Source organism: Oncorhynchus clarkii, chromosome 23 (assembly GCF_045791955.1).
Source record: "Oncorhynchus clarkii lewisi isolate Uvic-CL-2024 chromosome 23, UVic_Ocla_1.0, whole genome shotgun sequence".
In the NCBI taxonomy this organism is placed as follows: Eukaryota; Metazoa; Chordata; class Actinopteri; order Salmoniformes; family Salmonidae; genus Oncorhynchus; species Oncorhynchus clarkii.
The window spans coordinates 50,097,990-50,111,103 of NC_092169.1; the positions used below are offsets into that span (position 1 = coordinate 50,097,990).

General features: G+C 47.9%; 1 protein-coding gene across 2 annotated transcripts in view; it reads left to right on the forward strand.

Annotated features, from left to right (window-relative positions):
• Positions 1-13,114, forward strand: part of LOC139381962 (thrombospondin-2-like) — a 230,861-nt gene that overhangs the window by 132,080 nt on the left and 85,667 nt on the right. The gene's annotated exons all lie outside the window — the stretch shown is intronic.

Here is a 13,114-nt window from a genome sequence, read left to right on the forward strand (position 1 = left end):
TATGAGTGTGTTGGACATGACCAGGCTCAGTGTCAGTGTGTTTGACATGATAACCAGGATCAGTGTCAGTGTGCTGGACATGATGACCAGGATCAGTGTAAGTGTGTTGGACATGATGACCAGCCTCAGTGTCAGTGTGTTGGACATGATGACCAGGCACAGTGTCAGTGTGTTGGACATGATAACCAGGTTCAGTGTCAGTATGTCGGACATGATAACCAGGATCAGTGTCTGTGTGTTGGACATGACCAGGCTCAGTGTCAGTGTGTTGGAAATGACGGACATCCTCAGTGTCAGTGTGTTGGACATGATTTCCAGGCTCAGTGTCAGTGTGTTGGACATGACCAGGCTCAGTGTCAGTGTGTTGGAAATGATGGACATCCTCAGTGTCAGTGTGTTGGACATGATGACCAGGATCAGTGTTAGTTTGTTGGACATGACCCGGCTCAGTGGCAGTGTGTTGGACATGATGACCAGGATCAGTGTCAGTGTGTTGGTCATGATGACCAGGATCAGTGTCAGTGTGTTGGACATGATTTCCAGGCTCAGTGTCAGTGTGTTGGACATGACCAGGCTCAGTGTCAGTGTGTTGGAAATGACGGACATCCTCAGTGTCAATGTGTTTTACATGATGACCAAGACCAGTGGCAGTGTGTTGGACATGATGACCAGGTTCAGTGTCAGTGTGTTGGACATGATAACCAGGCTCAGTGTCAGTGTGTTGGACATGATGACCAGGCTCAGTGTCAATGTGTTGGACATGATGACCAGGATCAGTGTCAGTGTGTTGGACATGTTGACCAGGATCAGTGTCAGTGTATTGGAGATGATGACCAGGATCAGTGTCAGTGTGTTGGTCATGATGACCAGGATCAGTGTCAGTGTGTTGGACATTAAGACCAGGATCAGTATCAGTGTGTTGGAGATGATGATCAGTATCAGTATAAGTATGTTGGGCATGATGACCAGACTCAATGTCTGTGTGTTGGACATGACCAGGCTCAGTGTCAGTGTGTTGGAAATGACGGACATCCTCAGTGTCAGTGTGTTGGACATGATGACCAGGCTCAGTGTCAGTGTGTTGGACATGATGACTAGGACAAGTATCAGTGTGTTGGACATGATGACCAGAATCAGTGTCAGTGTGTTAGACATGGTGACCAGGATCAGTGTCAGTGTGTTGGACATGACCAGGCTCAGTGTCAATGTGTTGGACATGATGACTAGGACCAGTGTCAGTGTGTTGGATATGATGACCAGGATCAGTGTCAGAGTGTTGGACATAATGACCAGGACAAGTGTCAGTAAGCAGGACATTATGACCAGAATCAGTGTATGTGTGTTGGACATGATGACCAGGATCAGTGTCAGTGTGTTGGACATGACCAGGCGCAATGTCAGTGTGCAGGACATGATGACCAGGATCAGTTTCAATGTGTTGGACATGATGAGCAGGATCAGTGTCAATGTGTTGGACATGTCGATCTGGATCAGTGTCAGTGTGTTGGACATGATGACCAGGCACAGTGTCAGTGCGTTGGAAATGACGGACATCCTCAGTGTCAGTGTGTTGGACATGATGACCAGGCTCAGTGTTAGTGTGTTGGACATGACCAGGCTCAGTGTCAATGTGTTTGACATGATGACTAAGATCAGTGGCAGTGTGTTGATCATGATGACCAGGATCAGTGTCAGTGTGTTGGACATGATGACAAGGATCAGTGTCAGTGTGTTGGACATGGTGAACAGGATCAGTGTCAGTGTGTTGGACATGATGACCAGGATCAGTGTCAGTGTGTTAAACTTGACCAGGCTCAGTGTCAGTGTGTTGGACATGATGACTAGGATCAGTGTCAGTGTGTTGGACATGAAGACCAGGATCAGTATCAGTGTGTTGGACATGATGATCAGTATCAGTATAAGTATGTTGGGCATGATGACCAGGCTCAGTGTCAGTGTGTTTGACATGACGGACATCCTCAGTGTCAGTGTGTTGGACATGATGACTAGGATCAGTGTCAGTGTGTTGGGCATGACCAGGCTCTGTGTCAGTGTGATGGACATGACCAGGCTCTGTGTCAGTGTGTTGTACATGGTCAGACTCAGTGTCAGTGTGTTAGACATGATGGCCAGGCTCAGTGTCATTAAGTTGGACATGATGACCAGGATCAGTGTTATTTTGTTGGACATGACCAAGCTCAGTGACAATGTGTTTGACATTATGACCAGGATCAGTGTCAGTGTGTTGGACATGATGACCAGGCTCAGTGTCAGTGTGTTGGACATGATGACCAGGCTCAGTGTCAGTGTGTTGGACATGATGATCTGGCCCAGTGTCAGTATGTTGGACCCGATGACCAAGATCAGTGTCAGTGTGTTGGACATGATGACCAGGCTCAGTGTCAGTATGGTGGAGAGGACCAGGCTCAGTGTCAGCATGGTAGACTTGATTACCAGGCTCAGTGTCAGTGTGTTGGTCTTGTCAAGACGCAGTGTCAGTGTGTTGTACACGACCAGGATTATGATCAGTGTAATGGACACAATGACCAGGCTCTGTATGAGTGTGTTGGACATGACCAGGCTCAGTGTCAGTGTGTTTGACATGATAACCAGGATCAGTGTCAGTGTGCTGGACATGATGACCAGGATCAGTGTAAGTGTGTTGGACATGATGACCAGCCTCAGTGTCAGTGTGTTGGACATGATGACCAGGCACAGTGTCAGTGTGTTGGACATGATAACCAGGCTCAGTGTCAGTATGTCGGACATGATAACCAGGATCAGTGTCTGTGTGTTGGACATGACCAGGCTCAGTGTCAGTGTGTTGGAAATGACGGACATCCTCAGTGTCAGTGTGTTGGACATGATTTCCAGGCTCAGTGTCAGTGTGTTGGACATGACCAGGCTCAGTGTCAGTGTGTTGGAAATGACGGACATCCTCAGTGTCAGTGTGTTGGACATGATGACCAGGATCAGTGTTAGTTTGTTGGACATGACCCGGCTCAGTGGCAGTGTGTTGGACATGATGACCAGGATCAGTGTCAGTGTGTTGGTCATGATGACCAGGATCAGTGTCAGTGTGTTGGACATGATTTCCAGGCTCAGTGTCAGTGTGTTGGACATGACCAGGCTCAGTGTCAGTGTGTTGGAAATGACGGACATCCTCAGTGTCAATGTGTTTTACATGATGACCAAGACCAGTGGCAGTGTGTTGGACATGATGACCAGGTTCAGTGTCAGTGTGTTGGACATGATAACCAGGCTCAGTGTCAGTGTGTTGGACATGATGACCAGGCTCAGTGTCAATGTGTTGGACATGATGGCCAGGATCAGTGTCAGTGTGTTGGACATGTTGACCAGGATCAGTGTCAGTGTATTGGAGATGATGACCAGGATCAGTGTCAGTGTGTTGGTCATGATGACCAGGATCAGTGTCAGTGTGTTGGACATTAAGACCAGGATCAGTGTCAGTGTGTTGGAGATGATGATCAGTATCAGTATAAGTATGTTGGGCATGATGACCAGACTCAATGTCTGTGTGTTGGACATGACCAGGCTCAGTGTCAGTGTTTTGGACATGATGACCAGGCTCAGTGTCAGTGTGTTGGACATGATGACTAGGACAAGTATCAGTGTGTTGGACATGACCAGGCTCAGTGTCAATGTGTTGGACATGATGACTAGGACCAGTGTCAGTGTGTTGGATATGATGACCAGGATCAGTGTCAGAGTGTTGGACATAATGACCAGGACAAGTGTCAGTAAGCAGGACATTATGACCAGAATCAGTGTATGTGTGTTGGACATGATGACCAGGATCAGTGTCAGTGTGTTGGACATGACCAGGCGCAATGTCAGTGTGCAGGACATGATGACCAGGATCAGTTTCAATGTGTTGGACATGATGAGCAGGATCAGTGTCAATGTGTTGGACATGTCGATCTGGATCAGTGTCAGTGTGTTGGACATGATGACCAGGCACAGTGTCAGTGCGTTGGAAATGACGGACATCCTCAGTGTCAGTGTGTTGGACATGATGACCAGGCTCAGTGTTAGTGTGTTGGACATGACCAGGCTCAGTGTTAATGTGTTTGACATGATGACTAAGATCAGTGGCAGTGTGTTGGTCATGATGACCAGGATCAGTGTCAGTGTGTTGGACATGATGACAAGGATCAGTGTCAGTGTGTTGGACATGGTGAACAGGATCAGTGTCAGTGTGTTGGACATGATGACCAGGATCAGTGTCAGTGTGTTAAACTTGACCAGGCTCAGTGTCAGTGTGTTGGACATGATGACTAGGATCAGTGTCAGTGTGTTGGACATGAAGACCAGGATCAGTATCAGTGTGTTGGACATGATGATCAGTATCAGTATAAGTATGTTGGGCATGATGACCAGGCTCAGTGTCAGTGTGTTTGACATGACGGACATCCTCAGTGTCAGTGTGTTGGACATGATGACTAGGATCAGTGTCAGTGTGTTGGGCATGACCAGGCTCTGTGTCAGTGTGATGGACATGACCAGGCTCTGTGTCAGTGTGTTGTACATGGTCAGACTCAGTGTCAGTGTGTTAGACATGATGGCCAGGCTCAGTGTCATTAAGTTGGACATGATGACCAGGATCAGTGTTATTTTGTTGGACATGACCAAGCTCAGTGACAATGTGTTTGACATTATGACCAGGATCAGTGTCAGTGTGTTGGACATGATGACCAGGCTCAGTGTCAGTGTTTTGGACATGGTAACCAGGCTCAGTGTTAGTGTGTTGGACATGATGACCAGGCTCAGTGTCAGTGTGTTTGACATGATGACCAGGATCAGTGTTAGTGTGTTGGACATGACCAGGCTTAGTGTCAGTGTGTTGGACATGACCAGGCGCAGTGTCAATGTGTAGGACATGATGACCAGGATCAGTGTCAGTGTGTTGGTCATGATGACCAGGATCAGTGTCCATGTGTTGGACATGATGACCAGGATCAGAATCAGTGTGTTGGACATGATGATCAGTATCAGTATGTTGGGCATGATGACCAGGCTCAGTGTCAGTGTGTTGGACATGATGACCAGGCTCAGTGTCAGTGTGTTGGACATGATGACCAGGCTCAGTGTCAGTATGTTGCAGATGACCAGGTTCAGTGTCAGCATGGTAGACTTGATGACCAGGCTCAGCATCAGCATGGTAGACTTGATGACCAGGCTCAGTGTCAGTGTGTTGTACATGATCAGGATTATTGACAGTGTGTTGGACACAATGACCAGGCTGTGTCAGTGTGTTGGACATGACCAGGCTCAGTGTCAGTGTGTTGGACATGATAACCAGGATCAGTGAAAGTGTGCTGGACATGAAGACCAGGATCGGTGTCAGTGTGTTTGACATGATGACCATGCTCAGTGTCAGTATGTTGGACATGATAACCAGGATCAGTGTCAGTGTGTTGGACTTGATAAACAGAATCAGTGTCAGTGTGTTGGACATGATGACCAGGCTCAGTGTCAGTATGTTGGACTTGATGACCAGGCTCAATGTGTAGGTCATGATGACCAGGCTCGGTGTCAGTGTGTTGGGCAAGATGACCAGGATCAGTGTCCGTGTGTTGGACATGATGACCAGGATCGGTGTCAGTGTGTTGGACATGATGACCAGAATCAGTGTCTGTGTGTTGGACATGATGACCAGGATCAGTGTCAGTGTGTTGGACATGACCAGGCACAATGTCAGTGTGCAGGACATGATGAACAGGATCCGTGTCAGTGTGTTGGACATGATGACCAGGATCAGTGTCAATGTGTTGGACATGACCAGGCTCAGTTTCAGAATGTTGGACATGACCAGGCTCAGTGTCAGTGTGTTTGACATGATGACCAGACTCAGTGTCAGTGTGTTGGACATGATGACCAGGATCAGTGTTAGTTTGTTGGACATGACCCGGCTCAGTGGCAGTGTGTTGGACATGATTTCCAGGCTCAGTGTCAGTGTGTTGGACATGATGACCAGGATCAGTGTTAGTTTGTTGGACATGACCAGGCTCAGTGTCAGTATGTTGGACAACCAGGCTCAGTGTCAATGTGTTTTACATGATGACCAAGACCAGTGGCAGTGTGTTGGACATGATGACCAGGTTCAGTGTCAGTGTGTTGGACATGATAACCAGGCTCAGTGTCAGTGTGTTGGACATGATGACCAGGCTCAGTGTAAGTGTGTTGGACATGATGACAAGGATCAGTGTCAGTGTGTTGGACATGTTGACCAGGATCAGTGTCAGTGTGTTGGAGATGATGACCAGGATCAGTGTCAGTGTGTTGGTCATGATGACCAGGATCAGTGTCAGTGTGTTGGACATTAAGACCAGGATCAGTATCAGTGTGTTGGAGATGATGATCAGTATCAGTATAAGTATGTTGGGCATGATGACCAGACTCAATGTCTGTGTGTTGGACATGACCAGGCTCAGTGTCAGTGTGTTGGAAATGACGGACATCCTCAGTGTCAGTGTTTTGGACATGATGACCAGGCTCAGTGTCAGTGTGTTGGACATGATGACTAGGACAAGTATCAGTGTGTTGGACATGATGACCAGAATCAGTGTCAGTGTGTTAGACATGGTGACCAGGATCAGTGTCAGTGTGTTGGACATGACCAGGCTCAGTGTCAATGTGTTGGACATGATGACTAGGACCAGTGTCAGTGTGTTGGATATGATGACCAGGATCAGTGTCAGAGTGTTGGACATAATGACCAGGACAAGTGTCAGTAAGCAGGACATTATGACCAGAATCAGTGTATGTGTGTTGGACATGATGACCAGGATCAGTGTCAGTGTGTTGGACATGACCAGGCGCAATGTCAGTGTGCAGGACATGATGACCAGGATCAGTTTCAATGTGTTGGACATGATGAGCAGGATCAGTGTCAATGTGTTGGACATGTCGATCTGGATCAGTGTCAGTGTGTTGGACATGATGACCAGGCACAGTGTCAGTGCGTTGGAAATGACGGACATCCTCAGTGTCAGTGTGTTGGACATGATGACCAGGCTCAGTGTTAGTGTGTTGGACATGACCAGGCTCAGTGTTAATGTGTTTGACATGATGACTAAGATCAGTGGCAGTGTGTTGGTCATGATGACCAGGATCAGTGTCAGTGTGTTGGACATGATGACAAGGATCAGTGTCAGTGTGTTGGACATGGTGAACAGGATCAGTGTCAGTGTGTTGGACATGATGACCAGGATCAGTGTCAGTGTGTTAAACTTGACCAGGCTCAGTGTCAGTGTGTTGGACATGATGACTAGGATCAGTGTCAGTGTGTTGGACATGAAGACCAGGATCAGTATCAGTGTGTTGGACATGATGATCAGTATCAGTATAAGTATGTTGGGCATGATGACCAGGCTCAGTGTCAGTGTGTTTGACATGACGGACATCCTCAGTGTCAGTGTGTTGGACATGATGACTAGGATCAGTGTCAGTGTGTTGGGCATGACCAGGCTCTGTGTCATTGTGATGGACATGACCAGGCTCTGTGTCAGTGTGTTGTACATGGTCAGACTCAGTGTCAGTGTGTTAGACATGATGGCCAGGCTCAGTGTCATTAAGTTGGACATGATGACCAGGATCAGTGTTATTTTGTTGGACATGACCAAGCTCAGTGACAATGTGTTTGACATTATGACCAGGATCAGTGTCAGTGTGTTGGACATGATGACCAGGCTCAGTGTCAGTGTTTTGGACATGGTAACCAGGCTCAGTGTTAGTGTGTTGGACATGATGACCAGGCTCAGTGTCAGTGTGTTTGACATGATGACCAGGATCAGTGTTAGTGTGTTGGACATGACCAGGCTTAGTGTCAGTGTGTTGGACATGACCAGGTGCAGTGTCAATGTGTAGGACATGATGACCAGGATCAGTGTCAGTGTGTTGGTCATGATGACCAGGATCAGTGTCCATGTGTTGGACATGATGACCAGGATCAGAATCAGTGTGTTGGACATGATGATCAGTATCAGTATGTTGGGCATGATGACCAGGCTCAGTGTCAGTGTGTTGGACATGATGACCAGGCTCAGTGTCAGTGTGTTGGACATGATGACCAGGCTCAGTGTCAGTATGTTGCAGATGACCAGGTTCAGTGTCAGCATGGTAGACTTGATGACCAGGCTCAGCATCAGCATGGTAGACTTGATGACCAGGCTCAGTGTCAGTGTGTTGTACATGATCAGGATTATTGACAGTGTGTTGGACACAATGACCAGGCTGTGTCAGTGTGTTGGACATGACCAGGCTCAGTGTCAGTGTGTTGGACATGATAACCAGGATCAGTGAAAGTGTGCTGGACATGAAGACCAGGATCGGTGTCAGTGTGTTTGACATGATGACCATGCTCAGTGTCAGTATGTTGGACATGATAACCAGGATCAGTGTCAGTGTGTTGGACATGATAAACAGAATCAGTGTCAGTGTGTTGGACATGATGACCAGGCTCAGTGTCAGTATGTTGGACTTGATGACCAGGCTCAATGTGTAGGTCATGATGACCAGGCTCGGTGTCAGTGTGTTGGGCAAGATGACCAGGATCAGTGTCCGTGTGTTGGACATGATGACCAGGATCGGTGTCAGTGTGTTGGACATGATGACCAGAATCAGTGTCTGTGTGTTGGACATGATGACCAGGATCAGTGTCAGTGTGTTGGACATGACCAGGCACAATGTCAGTGTGCAGGACATGATGAACAGGATCCGTGTCAGTGTGTTGGACATGATGACCAGGATCAGTGTCAATGTGTTGGACATGACCAGGCTCAGTTTCAGAATGTTGGACATGACCAGGCTCAGTGTCAGTGTGTTTGACATGATGACCAGACTCAGTGTCAGTGTGTTGGACATGATGACCAGGATCAGTGTTAGTTTGTTGGACATGACCCGGCTCAGTGGCAGTGTGTTGGACATGATTTCCAGGCTCAGTGTCAGTGTGTTGGACATGATGACCAGGATCAGTGTTAGTTTGTTGGACATGACCAGGCTCAGTGTCAGTATGTTGGACAACCAGGCTCAGTTTCAATGTGTTTTACATGATGACCAAGACCAGTGGCAGTGTGTTGGACATGATGACCAGGTTCAGTGTCAGTGTGTTGGACATGATAACCAGGCTCAGTGTCAGTGTGTTGGACATGATGACCAGGCTCAGTGTAAGTGTGTTGGACATGATGACAAGGATCAGTGTCAGTGTGTTGGACATGTTGACCAGGATCAGTGTCAGTGTGTTGGAGATGATGACCAGGATCAGTGTCAGTGTGTTGGTCATGATGACCAGGATCAGTGTCAGTGTGTTGGACATTAAGACCAGGATCAGTATCAGTGTGTTGGAGATGATGATCAGTATCAGTATAAGTATGTTGGGCATGATGACCAGACTCAATGTCTGTGTGTTGGACATGACCAGGCTCAGTGTCAGTGTGTTGGAAATGACGGACATCCTCAGTGTCAGTGTGTTGGACATGATGACCAGGCTCAGTGTCAGTGTGTTGGACATGATGACTAGGACAAGTATCAGTGTGTTGGACATGATGACCAGAATCAGTGTCAGTGTGTTGGACATGATGACCAGGATCAGTGTCAGTGTGTTGGACATGACCAGGCTACGTGTCAGTGTGTTGGACATGATGATCAGGCTCAGTGTCAGTATGTTTGACATGACCAGGCTCTGTGTCAGTGTGTTGGACATGACCAGGCTAAGATTCAGTATGTTGGACATGACAAGGCTGTGTCAGTATGTTTGACATGACCAGGCTCAGTGTCAGCATGGTAGACTTGATGACCAGGCTCAGTGTCAGTGTGTTGGACATGATGACCAGGCTCAGTGTCAGTGTGTTGGACATGACCAGGCTCAGTGTCAGTGCATGGGAAATGACAGACATCCTCAGTGTTAGTGTGTTGGACATGACCAGGCTCAGTGTCAATGTGTTTGACATGATGACTAAGATGAGTGGCAGTGTGTTGGACATGATGACCAGGATCAGTGTCAGTGTGTTGGTCATGATGACCAGGATCAGTGTCAGTGTGTTGGACATGATGACCAGGCTCAGTGTCAGTGTGTTGGACATGATGACAAGGATCAGTGTCAGTGTGTTGGACATGATGACCAGGATCAGTGTCAGTGTGTTGGACATGGTGAACAGGATCAGTGTCAGTGTGTTGGACATGATGACCAGGATCAGTGTCAGTGTGTTGGACATGATGAATAGGATCAGTGTCAGTGTGTTGGACATGAAGACCAGGATCAGTATCAGTGTGTTGGACATGATGATCAGTATCAGTATAAGTATGTTGGGCATGATGACCAGGCTCAGTGTCAGTGTGTTGGACATGACTGACATCCTCAGTGTCAGTGTGTTGGACATGATGACCAGGCTCAGTGTCAGTGTGTTGGACATGATGACCAGGCGCAATGTCAGTGTGCAGGACATGATGACCAGGATCAGTTTCAATGTGTTGGACATGATGAGCAGGATCAGTGTCAATGTGTTGGACATGTCGATCTGGATCAGTGTCAGTGTGTTGGACATGATGACCAGGATCAGTGTCAGTGTGTTGGACATGACCAGGCTACGTTTCAGTGTGTTGGACATGATGACCAGGCTCAGTGTCAGTGTGTTGGACATGATGACCAGGCTCAGTGGCAGTATGTTGGACATGACCAGACTCTGTGTCAGTGTGTTGGACATGATGACCAGGCTCAGTGTCAGTGTGTTGGACATGACCAGGCTCAGTGTCAGTATGTTGGACATGTCCAGGCTCAGTGTCAGTGTGTTTGACATGATGACCAGACTCAGTGTCAGTGTGTTGGACATGATGACCAGGATCAGTGTTAGTTTGTTGGACATGACCCGGCTCAGTGGCAGTGTGTTGGACATGATGACCAGGATCAGTGTCAGTGTGTTGGACCCGATGACCAAGATCAGTGTCAGTGTGTTGGACATTATGACCAGGCTCAGTGTCAGTGTGTTGGAAATGACGGACATCCTCAGTGTCAGTGTGTTGGACATGATGACCAGGATCAGTGTTAGTTTGTTGGACATGACCAGGCTCAGTGTCAGTGTGTTGGACATGATGACCAGGCTCAGTGTCAGTGTGTTGGACATGATGATCTGGCCCAGTGTCAGTATGTTGGACCCGATGACCAAGATCAGTGTCAGTGTGTTGGACATGATGACCAGGCTCAGTGTCAGTATGGTGGAGAGGACCAGGCTCAGTGTCAGCATGGTAGACTTGATTACCAGGCTCAGTGTCAGTGTGTTGGTCTTGTCAAGACGCAGTGTCAGTGTGTTGTACACGACCAGGATTATGATCAGTGTAATGGACACAATGACCAGGCTCTGTATGAGTGTGTTGGACATGACCAGGCTCAGTGTCAGTGTGTTTGACATGATAACCAGGATCAGTGTCAGTGTGCTGGACATGATGACCAGGATCAGTGTAAGTGTGTTGGACATGATGACCAGCCTCAGTGTCAGTGTGTTGGACATGATGACCAGGCACAGTGTCAGTGTGTTGGACATGATAACCAGGCTCAGTGTCAGTATGTCGGACATGATAACCAGGATCAGTGTCTGTGTGTTGGACATGACCAGGCTCAGTGTCAGTGTGTTGGAAATGACGGACATCCTCAGTGTCAGTGTGTTGGACATGATGACCAGGCTCAGTGTCAGTGTGTTGGACATGATGACCAGGATCAGTGTTATTGTGTTGGACATGACCAGGCTCAGTGTCAATGTGTTGGACATGATGGCTAGGACCAGTGTCAGTGTGTTGGACATGATGACCTGGGTCAGTGTCAGTGTGTTGGACATGATGACCAGGATCAGTGTCAGTGCGTTGGACATCCTCAGTGTCAGTGTGTTGGACATGATGACCAGGCTCAGTGTCAGTGTGTTGGACATGATGACCAGGATCAGTGTTATTGTGTTGGACATGACCAGGCTCAGTGTCAATGTGTTGGACATGATGGCTAGGACCAGTGTCAGTGTGTTGGACATGATGACCTGGGTCAGTGTCAGTGTGTTGGACATGATGACCAGGATCAGTGTCAGTGCGTTGGACATGGTGACCAAAATCAGTGTCAGTGTGTTGGACATGACCAGGTGCAATGTCAGTGTGCAGGACATGATGACCAGGATCCGTGTCAGTGTGTTGGACATGATGACTAGGATCAGTGTCAATGTGTTGGACATGATAACCAGGATCAGTGTCAATGTGTTGGACATGATAACCAGGATCAGTGTCAATGTGTTGGACATGACAATCTGGATCAGTATCAGTGTGCTGGATATGACCAGGCTCAGTGTCAGTGTGTTGGACATGATGACCAGGATCAGTGTCAATGTGTTGGACATGATAACCAGGATCAGTGTCAATGTGTTGGACATGACAATCTGGATCAGTATCAGTGTGCTGGATATGACCAGGCTCAGTGTCAGTGTGTTGGACATGATGACCAGGATCAGTGTCAGTGTGTTGGACATGACCAGGCTTCGTGTCAGTGTGTTGGACATGATGATCAGGCTCAGTGTCAGTATGTTTGACATGACCAGGCTCTGTGTCAGTGTGTTGGACATGACCAGGCTAAGATTCAGTATGTTGGACATGACAAGGCTGTGTCAGTATGTTTGGCATGACCAGGCTCAGTGTCAGCATGGTAGACTTGATGACCAGGCTCAGTGTCAGTGTGTTGGACATGATGACCAGGCTCAGTGTCAGTGTGTTGGACATGACCAGGCTCAGTGTCAGTGCATGGGAAATGACAGACATCCTCAGTGTTAGTGTGTTGGACATGACCAGGCTCAGTGTCAATGTGTTTGACATGATGACTAAGATGAGTGGCAGTGTGTTGGACATGATGACCAGGATCAGTGTCAGTGTGTTGGTCATGATGACCAGGATCAGTGTCAGTGTGTTGGACATGATGACCAGGCTCAGTGTCAGTGTGTTGGACATGATGACAAGGATCAGTGTCAGTGTGTTGGACATGATGACCAGGATCAGTGTCAGTGTGTTGGACATGGTGAACAGGATCAGTGTCAGTGTGTTGGACATGATGACCAGGATCAGTGTCAGT